Here is an 11,381-nt window from a genome sequence, read left to right on the forward strand (position 1 = left end):
CCATTTCAGAATCATAGAGTCATATGCATCAAACAGGCTAGGTTGTCATCATCACTGGATGGATCATTACTACTAACATAAACTAAGATATTATAAAGTGTAGCTTAGTTACCAGGAGGAGCCACACAGGCACTCAAAATAAAATGGGTAGCAGAGAGATATTTAAATGAAGAAGACAATGACTCATCTGTTTGTGTCTAGTTTTGTATTGAGTTCCTGAGTAGTTGAATAAGTATGGGAGAAAACCTATTTATTTAAGTCATCCCTCCTCTGTAATGTGTTCTTAACACCTATTTTAGTAGTGTTGATAGCATGTCACTCACACTCACCCCCACACAACAAGTTCACAGGTACTCTGCGGTCTTCTGTAAGCACAAGACGAGGCCGTATATACATTTTGGTCAGGTGGGCCTGCTGGCTTTGTGCACAAAGGACCCTCCTACCTGCTCTCTGTGTCTCTGCCTCTATGTGGTTTACAGAAGGATGTCTGTGTGGTGTCACTGTCACGTTCGTTGTAAGGATCGGACCAAGGCGCAACGTGAGTAGAGTTCCACATCATTTTAATAAATCGAAAATCACTGACCAAACAAAGAAACAAAACAACAAACAACCAAACGAACCGTGAAGCTACTGATGTGCACTAAGGCAACTATACATAGACAAGATCCCACAACACAAATGAGGAAAATGGCTACCTAAATATGATCCCCAATCAGAGGCAACGATAAACAGCTGTCTCTGATTGGGAACCATATCAGGCCAACATAGACATACTGTCACAAACCTCGCTGAAGAGGGTGCCTCTTCCTGTTCGGGCGGGGCTCGGCGGTCGTTGTCACCGGCCTATTAGCTGCCATCGATTCCTTTTCCGTTTGTGTTGGTTAGTGGTTAATTGGGTACACCTGTTTTGTATTAGGGTTTGTTTGTAGGGTATTTAATGGCACTAGGCCCGTTGGGTATTTTGTGCGGGCTTGTTTTTTGTTACTCTGTGTTTGATGGTGTGATTTATTTTCTTATCTTTATTCTCTGGTCTATTTTGTCCTGTTGTTTTGGACTGGCAACCTATATATGCCCTGTGTGTTGGCGTGATCATTTTCGGTTGCACCGGTGTAATAAATTTGATAAACGACAGAACCCTGCTCTCTGCGCCTGATTCCATCCACCACTCATAGTTATTCTCAACAGAAGCCCGCACAGAAGAATTGGAGTCAGCAGGAGCAGCGACCACCCCTCTCCCCACTATGGAGGAGCGCGTCCATCACCACACAGCTGTCCTCCATCGGATTGGTACGGCGATGGATCAGATGATGGAGAGGATGGAACGATGGGAGAGGAGTGGTCTACCGACGTCTATCTCAGCTCTTCCACTGCCGACACCACCTTCACCACCTACTCCACCTACGTCGTCCTCTGGGTCCAGCGCACTGCGTCTCTCCCCCCCGAGGGAGTACGATAGAGCAGCGGCTGGGTGCCAGGGATTTTTGCTCCAGCTAGAGAGCTACCTGGCTACCGTGCGTCCGGCTCCCTCGGGTGAGGAGAGTGTGGGCCTCCTCGTCTCCTGTTTAACGGGCAAGGCCCTGGACTGGGCTAACGCAGTCTGGAACAGTCCAGACTCGGCTCGGGACAACTACCTGGAGTTCACCCGCCGTTTCCTAGCTGTGTTCGATCATCCACCAGAGGGTAAAGCAGCGGGTGAGTGACTGTTCCACCTCAGACAGGAGATGAGGAGCGCGCAGGACTTCGTGTTGGAGTTTAGGACCCTAGCTGCTGGTGCTGGGTGGAATGACAGGGCCCTGATGGACCATTACCGGTCTAGTCTCCGGGAGGATGTCCGCTGGGAGCTAGCTTGCAGAGACACAACTCTCTCCCTGGATGAACTTATAGACATGTCTATTCGATTGGACAACCTGCACGCTGCCCGCGGGCATTCAGAAGGGGTCCTGTTAATTCCACCTTCCAGCTCTCCCACTCCCACTCAGATGGAGTTGGGAGGAGCTGCATCTAGGGGGACCAGAGGGGGCCCCTCCTGCTCCTATTGTGGACGGAGAGGACACACTTTGGATCGGTGTTGGAGGAGTCCCTCTGGGAGTCGAGATGGTCGGCGGAACACTCCTCGGCCACCCCAGGTGGGTAAGCACCAAACTCACTCAGAGCTCCCTGTTGGTCACATGTTTTTGTTAATTTTTTTCCCTGCGTTCTTCCCCTCTCTTCAGCATAAGGCGCTAGTCGATTCAGGCGCAGTTGGGAGTTTTATGGATTGTGGACTCGCCCGTAAATTGGGTATTCCGTTAGTGCAGATAGACCCACCTGTCCCCGTGCACTCCTTAGATAGCCGACCGTTAGGGTCAGGGCTGGTCAGGGAGGCCACGATTCCGCTGGACATGGTAACGCAGGGGAATCATAGGGAGAGGATCAGTTTCTACCTTATTGATTCACCTGGGTTCCCGGTGGTGTTGGGTGTTCCCTGGCTGGCTATTCACAATCCCGTTATTTCCTGGAAACAGGGGGCTCTTAAGGGGTGTTCAGAGAGGTGTATAGGAGTTTCCACTGTGCGCATTCCCCCAGAATATGCCGATTTGGCTATCGCTTTTAGTAAGAAGAAAGCGACCAAATTACCACCTCATCGACGGTGGGATTGCGTGAGGCTATGGAGACATATGTCACGGAAGCTCTGAGACAGGGGTACATTCGGCCCTCCATGTAACCCGTCTCCTCGAGTTTCTTTTTTGTGAGGAAAAAGGAGGGAGGTCTGTGTCCGTGCATTGATTATCGAGGTCTCAATTCGATCACCGTGGGTTTTAGTTATCCGCTACCTCTCATCGCTATGGCGGTGGAATCATTCCACGGAGCGCGTTTCTTCACAAAACTGGACCTCAGGAGCGCGTATAATCTGGTGCGTATTCGGGGAGGAGACGAGTGGAAAACAGCGTTTAGTACCACATCAGGCCACTATGAGTACCTTGTCATGCCGTATGGGTTGAAGAATGCTCCAGCCGTCTTCCAATCCTTTGTAGATGAGATTCTTAGGGACTTGCACGGGCAGGGTGTGGTAGTCTATATTGATGACATCTTGATTTATTCTACCACACGCGCCGTGCATGTTTCCTTGGTGCGCAGGGTTCTTGGGCGACTGCTGGAGCATGACCTCTACGTCAAGGCTGAGAAATGTGTGTTCTCCAAAACCAGCCGTTTCCTTCCTGGGTTATCACATTTCCAGCTCGGGGATGATGATGGAGTGTGACTGCGTTAACGCCGTGCGTAATTGGCCGACTCCGACCGCGGTAAAGGAGGGCAGCGGATTTTAGGGTTTGCTAATTACTACCGGAGGTTTATCTGGGGTTTTGGTCAAGTAGCGGCGCCCATTACCTCACTGCTGAAGGGGGGACCGGTGCGTCTGCGGTGGTCAGCAGAGGCTAATGGAGCCTTCAACCAGTTGAAGGTACTGTTCACCGGAGCTTCCGTGTTGGCACATCCGGACCCTTCGTTAGCATTCATAGTGGAGGTGGATACGTCCGAGGCTGGAGATGGAGCCGTGCTGTCTCAGCGCTCGGGCACGCCACCGAAGTTCCGTCCCTGCGCTTTCTTTTCTAAGAAGCTGGGTCTGGCGGAGCGGAACTATGATGTGGGGGATCGGGAGTTACTAGCTATGGTAAAGGCCCTGAAGGTGTGGAGACACTGGCTTGAGGGGGCTAAACACCCTTTTCTCATCTGGACTGACCACCGTAATCTGGAGTATATTCGAGAAGCGAGGAGACTGAATCCACGTCAGGCTAGGTGGGCCATGTTCTTTACACATTTTAGATTTACGATCTCTTACAGACCAGGGTCCCTCAACACTAAGGCCGACGCGATGTCCCGTCTCTATGACACCGAGGACCGGTCCATCGAACCCACTCCCATCCTTCCAGCCTCTCGGCTGGTGGCCCCATTGGTATGGGAAGTGGACGCGGACATTGAACGGGCGTTGAGGGTTGAACCTGCGCCTATACAGTGTCCAACTGGTCGAAGTTACGTACCGCTTGGTGTCCGTGATAAATTGATTCGGTGGGCTCACACACTACCGTCTGCGGATCTTCCGGGGATTGATAGGACAGTGCAGGGTCTTAGGGGGAAATACTGGTGGCCCACTTTAGCTAGGGATGTGAGGCTCTATGTCTCCTCCTGTTCGGTATGCGCCCAGAGTAAGGCTCCTAGGCACCTTCCTAGAGGGAAGTTACAGCCCCTCCCGGTTCCACAGCGGCCATGTTCCCATCTCTCGGTAGATTTCCTTACTGATCTTCCCCCATGTCAGGGGAACACTACCATTCTGGTCGTTGTGGATCGGTTCTCTAAGTCCTGCCGTCTCCTCCCATTGCCTGGTCTTCCTACGGCCCTACAGACTGCAGAGGCTCTATTTACCCACGTCTTCCGACACTATGGGGTTCCAGAGGATATAGTCTCCGATCGGGATCCCTAGTTCACGTCCCGGGTTTGGAAGGCGTTTATGGAGCGTCTGGGGATCTCGGTCAGCCTTACCTCTGGTTATCACCCCGAAAGTAATGGGCAGGTGGAGAGAGTAAACCAGGAAGTGGGTAGGTTTCTGAGGCCGTATTGCCAGGACCGGCCAGGAGAATGGGCGAGGTACGTTCCGTGGGCAGAATTGGCCCAGAACTCTCTTCGGCATTCGTCTACGAATATGTCGCCATTCGAATGTGTACTGGGCTCCGTGGCATCAGAGTCAGACCGGGGCTCCTGCGGTAGAGGAGTGGGTACAGCGCTCTAGACCTGGCGGGCAGTCCAGGATTCTCTCAGGCAGGCCAGTGAACGGCAGAAGAGAGACGCTGACCGCCACCGCAGTGCGGGCCCCGGTGTTCGCACCAGGGGACAGGGTCTGGCTCTCGACCCAAAACCTGCCCCTCCGCCTGCCCTGCCGGAACCTGGGGCCGCAGTGTGTGGGGCCATTTAAAGTCCAGAAGAGGATAAACGAGGTTTGTTATAGATTGCAACTTCCCTCTTATTATCGCATTACCCTCGTTTCTTATTACCCTCGTTTCATGTGTCTCTCCTCAGGCAGGTGGTAGCTGGTCCTCTACAAGACAATGAGGTACCGGAGGTCCCTCCACCCCCTCTGGACATCGAGGGGTCCCCGGCGTACACAGTACGAGCTATTCTGGACTCGAGACGCCGGGTGAGGGGTCTGCAGTACCTCGTGGACTGGGAGGGGTACGGTCCGGAGGAGAGGTGCTGGGTACCGGGGAGGGACATTTTAGATCCTTCCCTCTTGAGGGATTTCCACCACCTCCACCCGGATCGCCCCGCGCATCGTCCTCCGGGTCGTACTCGAGGCCGGGGTCGGCGCACTGCGTCGTGTGTAACTCTGTGTTTGTGTCGCACTGCTTTGCTCTATCTTGGCCAGGTCACAGTTGTAAATGAGAACTTGTTCTCAACTGGCCTACCTGGTTAAAGAAAGGTGAACAAAAAAATAAAACATTTAAAATAAGAACACAAACTCTGTAACACCTGCAGTAGGCTACCCTCCCCCTCTGAAGCCTAGTAGACTAGGCTATGGGTCGTAAACTGGCCCCTCACACCACTGGACATTGCCAAACCGATTGGTTGCTAGGGGTCATGGTTGCCAAGGGCCTTATTACACCGTGGGATCAAACAATCACAGGTAGTCATCTTGGATCCCAGATCCCAAATTCCTGCCTTCCCCTCTCAGATTCCTTCAAGCAGTCACAGAAAGAGCAGCAAGTGCATCTCCGTCCTTCACAACAACAGCTGGACTCATATTTCTTTGGACATGTGGGATTGTGTGCGTGCACAAAGTGAGTTGTGGGACATGTTTATAATGTTCTTTAATAGTTAGCTATTGTTGCATTATGACTTCTGCCTCTGTACAGCTTGTTACCTGTAAACATGTTCAGGGATTATATGCCATTTATACATTCCTGTATTACTGTTATTACAGCTCTTGTGATATTGTATGTACAGTATATCCGTTACCTTTCATGTCCTTCTACAGAACCACAACCTTTCCCACTTTCCATCCCCATGTAGATCTCCGGTGTGTGTGAATAAAGTTTCTGTGTGTGTCAACTCTTGGGCTTCCTTATTCCCCTCTAACCGGGAGCGATGTCAGTTGGTCACAGACCAATAAACACAAAGTTATGTTGCTCTTTTTCAGTAACTGTTGAATGTCCTGGTGAAAATTCTATTGGTTTTCTTTCAAAGATGTAGGGTACACTTGTATCAAAGAAGACACAGAGGGTTGTGTGTGGCTGTCCATGTGGGTGCTTGAGTGAGAAATACACATGGGAGAACCTATCAGTAAAAAAGCACAGCACCCTTCATTATCAACATATCGTTCTGACAACATGAAAACAGCCTCCAGACTCTGAAGTCAGGAGGTTTACATTTACATACATTTACATTTAAGTCATTTAGTTGTCAAAAGGAGGTAGCCGAACACGAGCCTTGGCTTTTGCGAGCTGGAACAGCTCATTGGAGCAGCAGCCTATATCCTGTTTCTGTAGCGTGAAGCAGCTTGATGTACAAGTACGACCCCTGGACAGGACTCTAGTCTATCACAGGGCCTTATCCCCAATCTATCTTCATAATGCTGAGTGCATAATGCTGAATGCATAATGCTGATGTTGATGTGGAATGGCATTGGAGGGAATAGCAGATATTATAAGGGCTCCTGACCAATTGTGCTATTTAGTGATTTTTTTTCTAAGCTGACCTTAACTTTTTTTTTTTCCGTACATGATGTTTCTGCCATAGTTTCCTACAGTTTAATGAAAAGAGCTTCTGGACATCAGAACAGCTATCCCTAATCTGGATTTGGATGAGGACTTCTACTTCAATGAGTCGGAGGGGAAACCATATTGATTATCCAGGACCAGGCCCAAATCTCGACCCACTGACTCTGCCCAGTTAGAGCGGAATAAGGCAGTCTAAGAGTTAGCACACACAGTGGCTTTATTTACACACACTGGAGATTATGAATATGGAGATGGACATAGGAATGTGTATGGGAATGAAAAGTGGGAAAGGTAGTGGTTCTGAAACAGGAGAAACAGAGGTAATGAATCCACTGTAGACAATACTATATGATAGCACAAATAGGGCAACAATGCTATTTACAAGGGAATGATTGCAGCAACATGTACATGCTACCTACAAATTACAATACAGCTATACACAAATGCAGTGTCATGACGTTGCCCTGTTGGTGAGGTTTATGACGCCCATAAATACCTTTCCCCTTTCCTCTCTCTAATCTATAGATTTGACTCTTGGAAAGCCCGTTGTTAACATAGAGAGAGTCTGGTAACATCAAAAAGGTGGAGAACGGAACAATATTTTTGTATTCTGTATTTCTGTAATCCAACCAGCTGAAAATATCCGTTGGTACTTAAAGAATATGATGTCAGATCAGTTGTTGTCAGAGACATTATTACTGATGATAAGACGACATAAACTGTATCTTGGAAAGTACACATTCTATTTATCCTGGCCGACTGGCGGATCCTGGCCGACTGGCGGATCCTGGCCGACTGGCAGATCCTGGCCGACTGGCAGATCCTGGCCGAATGGCAGTTCTGGCGGATCCTGGCTGACTGGCGGATCCTGGCTGACTGGCAGTTATGGCGGATCCTGGCTGACTGGTAGTTCTGGCAGATCCTGCCTGACAGGTGGATCCTGGCAGACTGGCGGATCCTGGCCGACTGGCAGTTCTGGTGGATCCTGGCAGACTGGCGGATCCTGGCTGACTGGCGTATCCTGGCACACTGGCGGAACCTGGCACACTGGCGGATCCTGGCTGAATGGCGGATCTAACTGATCCTGGCAGACTGGCGGATCCTGGCTGACTGGCAGATCCTGGCCGACTGGCAGATCCTGGCCAACTGGCAGATCCTGGCGGATCCTGGCTGAATGGCGGATCTAACTGATCCTGGCTGACTGGCGGATCCTGGCAGACTGGCGGATCCTGGCACACTGGCGGATCCTGGCACACTGGCGGATCCTGGCACACTGGCGGATCCTGGCTGACTGGCCGATCCTGGCCGACTGGCAGATCCTGGCCGACTGGCAGATCCTGGCGGATACTGGCTGAATGGCAGATCTAACTGATCCTGGCTGACTGGCGGATCCTGGCAGACTGGCGGATCCTGGCTGACTGGCGGATCCTGGCACACTGGCGGATCCTGGCTGAATGGCGGATCTAACTTATCCTGGCAGACTGGCGGATCCTGGCTGACTGGCAGATCCTGGCTGACTGGCAGATCCTGGCCGACTGGCACTTCTGGCAGATCCTGGCTGAATGGCGGATCTAACTGATCCTAACTGGCACTTGCGGCGCTGGGCAGACTGGCGGCACTTGCGGCGCTGGGCAGACTGGCGGCACTTGCGGCGCTGTGCAGACTGGCGGCACTTGCGGCGCTGGGCAGACTGGCGGCACTTGCGGCGCTGGGCAGACTGGCGGCGCTGGGCAGACTGGTAGCTCAGACGGCGCAGGACAGGCGGGAGACTCTGGCTGCGCTGGAGAGGAGGAAGGCTGCGGCAGCGCTGGATAGGCGGGACGCACTGTAGGCCTGATGCGTGGTGCTAGCACTGGTATGCCGTGCATACTATGCCAAACCAACAGCTTTCTTTTTTTTTGAGAACCATATCAGGTCAAACATAGAAATAGACAAACAGACACACAACATAGAATGCCCACCCAGCTCACATCCTGACCAACACTAAAACAAGGAAAACACATACAAACGATGGTCAGAACATGACAGAACCCCCCCCTCCCAAGGTGCGGACTCCGAACGCACAACCTAAACCTATAGGGGAGGGTCTGGGTGGGCATCTCTCCGCGGTGGCGGCTCTGGCGCTGGACGTGGACCCCACTCCATAATTGTCTTAGTCCACCTCCTTAGTGTCCCTTGAGTGGCCACCCTCGCCGCTAACCTTGTCCCTGGAAAACCTAACAATGGGCCCCACTGGACTGAGGTAGCTCGGGGACCGAGGGGAAGCTCGGGACCGAGGGGAAGCTCGGGACCGAGGGGAAGCTCGGGACCGAGGGGAAGCTCGGGACCGAGGGGAAGCTCAGGAGTGAGAGGAAGCTCATGAGTGAGAGGAAGCTCAGGCAGGTTGATGGATCTACCAGATCCTGGCTGGCTGGTGGTTCCGGAAGATCCTGGCTGACTGGCACTTCTGGCGGATCCTGGCTGACTGGTGGATCCTGGCAGACTGGCGGATCCTGGGTGGATCTGATCCTGGCAGACTGGCGGATCCTGGCTGAATGGCGGATCTAACTGATCCTGGCCGACTGGCGGATCCTGGCCGACTGGCGGATCCTGGCCGACTGGCGGATCCTGGCCGACTGGCGGATCCTGGCCGACTGGCAGTTCTGGCGGATCCTGGCCGACTGGCGGATCCTGGCTGACTGGCAGTTATGGCGGATCCTGGCTGACTGGTAGTTCTGGCAGATCCTGGCGGATCCTGGCAGACTGGCGGATCCTGGCCGACTGGCAGTTCTGGTGGATCCTGGCAGACTGGCGGATCCTGGCAGACTGGCGGATCCTGGCTGACTGGCGGATCCTGGCACACTGGCGGATCCTGGCACACTGGCGGATCCTGGCAGACTGGCGGATCCTGGCAGACTGGCGGCACTTGCGGTGCTGGGCAGACTGGCGGCACTTGCGGCGCTGGGCAGACTGGCGGCACTTGCGGCGCTGGGCAGAATGGCGGAGCTGGGCAGACTGGTAGCTCAGATGGCGCTGGGCAGACGGGTAGCTCAGACGGCGCTGGGCAGACTGGCGGCACTGGCGGCGCTGGGCAGACTGGCGGCACTGGCGGCGCTGGGCAGACTGGTAGCTCAGACGGCGCTGGGCAGACTGGCGGCACTTGCGGCGCTGGGCAGACTGGTAGCTCAGACTGCGCTGGGCAGATAGGTAGCTCAGACGGCGCTGGGCAGACTGGCGGCACTGGCGGCGCTGGGCAGACTGGCGGCACTGGCGGCGCTGGGCAGACTGGTAGCTCAGACAGCGCTGGGCAGACTGGCGGCACTGGCGGCGCTGGGCAGACTGGTAGCTCAGACGGCGCTGGGCAAACTGGTAGCTCAGACGGCGCTGGGCAGACTGGCGGCACTGGCGGCGCTGGACAGACTGGTAGCTCAGAGGCCGCAGGGCAGGCGGGAGACTCTGGCTGCGCTGGAGAGGAGGAAGGCTCCGGCAGCGCTGGACAGGCGGGACGCACTGTAGACCTGATGCGTGGTGCTGGCACTGGTATGCCGTGCATACTATGCCAAACCAACAGCTTTCTTTCTACTCTGTCCAATACATCCTCCACACTCTCAGACTCAGCACTCTGCTTCACCGACAGCTCCAATTCCATCCATGGCTCTGCCCAGGGTCCTTCTCCATCAAGGATCTCCTCCCAAGTCCATTTATCCAAATGGTGCAGCATCTCCCACTGCTGCTGCTGCTGCTCCTGTTGCTGCTGCCTCTGTTCCTTCTCCTGCTGCTGCTTTTGCCGTTGCCCGTTACCACGCCGCTTGGTCCTTGGTTGGTGGGTGATTCTGTCAGGGTTTTCCTGTGGTGAAGTAGAAGAGGACCAAAACGCAGCGTGGTTATATTGACTCATGTTTAATCAAAAACGGATAAACATGACCACTACAAAACAATGAACGTGGAAAACCAAAAACAGCCCTATCTGGTGCAAAACACAGAGACAGGAACAATCACCCACAAAACCCAACACAAAACAGGCTACCTAAATATGGTTCCCAATCAGAGACAATGACTAACACCTGCCTCTGATTGAGAACCATATCAGGCCAAACATAGAAATAGACAAACCAGACACACAACATAGAATGCCCACCCAGCTCACGTCCTGACCAACACTAAAACAAGGAAAACACATACGAACGATGGACAGAACGTGACAGAAATAATCTGTCTGTAAACAATTGTTTGAGAAATTACTTGTGTCATGCACAAAGTAGATGTCCTAACTGACTTGCCAAAACTGTAGTTTGTTAACAAGACATTTGTGGAGTGGCTGAAAAACGAGTTTTAATGATTCCATCCCAAGTCTATGTAAACTTCTGACTTCAACTGTAGGTATGAAGGAGTCTATTTCATAGCTATGTTATCCACGGAGGAGCTGACCTCACAACGGAAGTATTCTCAGCACTGAACCAGTCGTACTCGTTGTGATCATGGTTCACGACTTGCTGATTGGGAGGGTTCTATTTATTAGTGGCATGTGTGTTTACTATCAGAAGAGTGTTCTAGAGATTCCCTTACATGTGTTGCAATCTGAGTGACTACTAACTCCTCTATCGCTATTATCAATAGCAATTTGACTTGTGAGGTCTCTAATCCTCTTAATGATTG

Source organism: Oncorhynchus gorbuscha, linkage group LG21 (genome assembly GCF_021184085.1).
Source record: "Oncorhynchus gorbuscha isolate QuinsamMale2020 ecotype Even-year linkage group LG21, OgorEven_v1.0, whole genome shotgun sequence".
Lineage (NCBI taxonomy): Eukaryota > Metazoa > Chordata > Actinopteri > Salmoniformes > Salmonidae > Oncorhynchus > Oncorhynchus gorbuscha.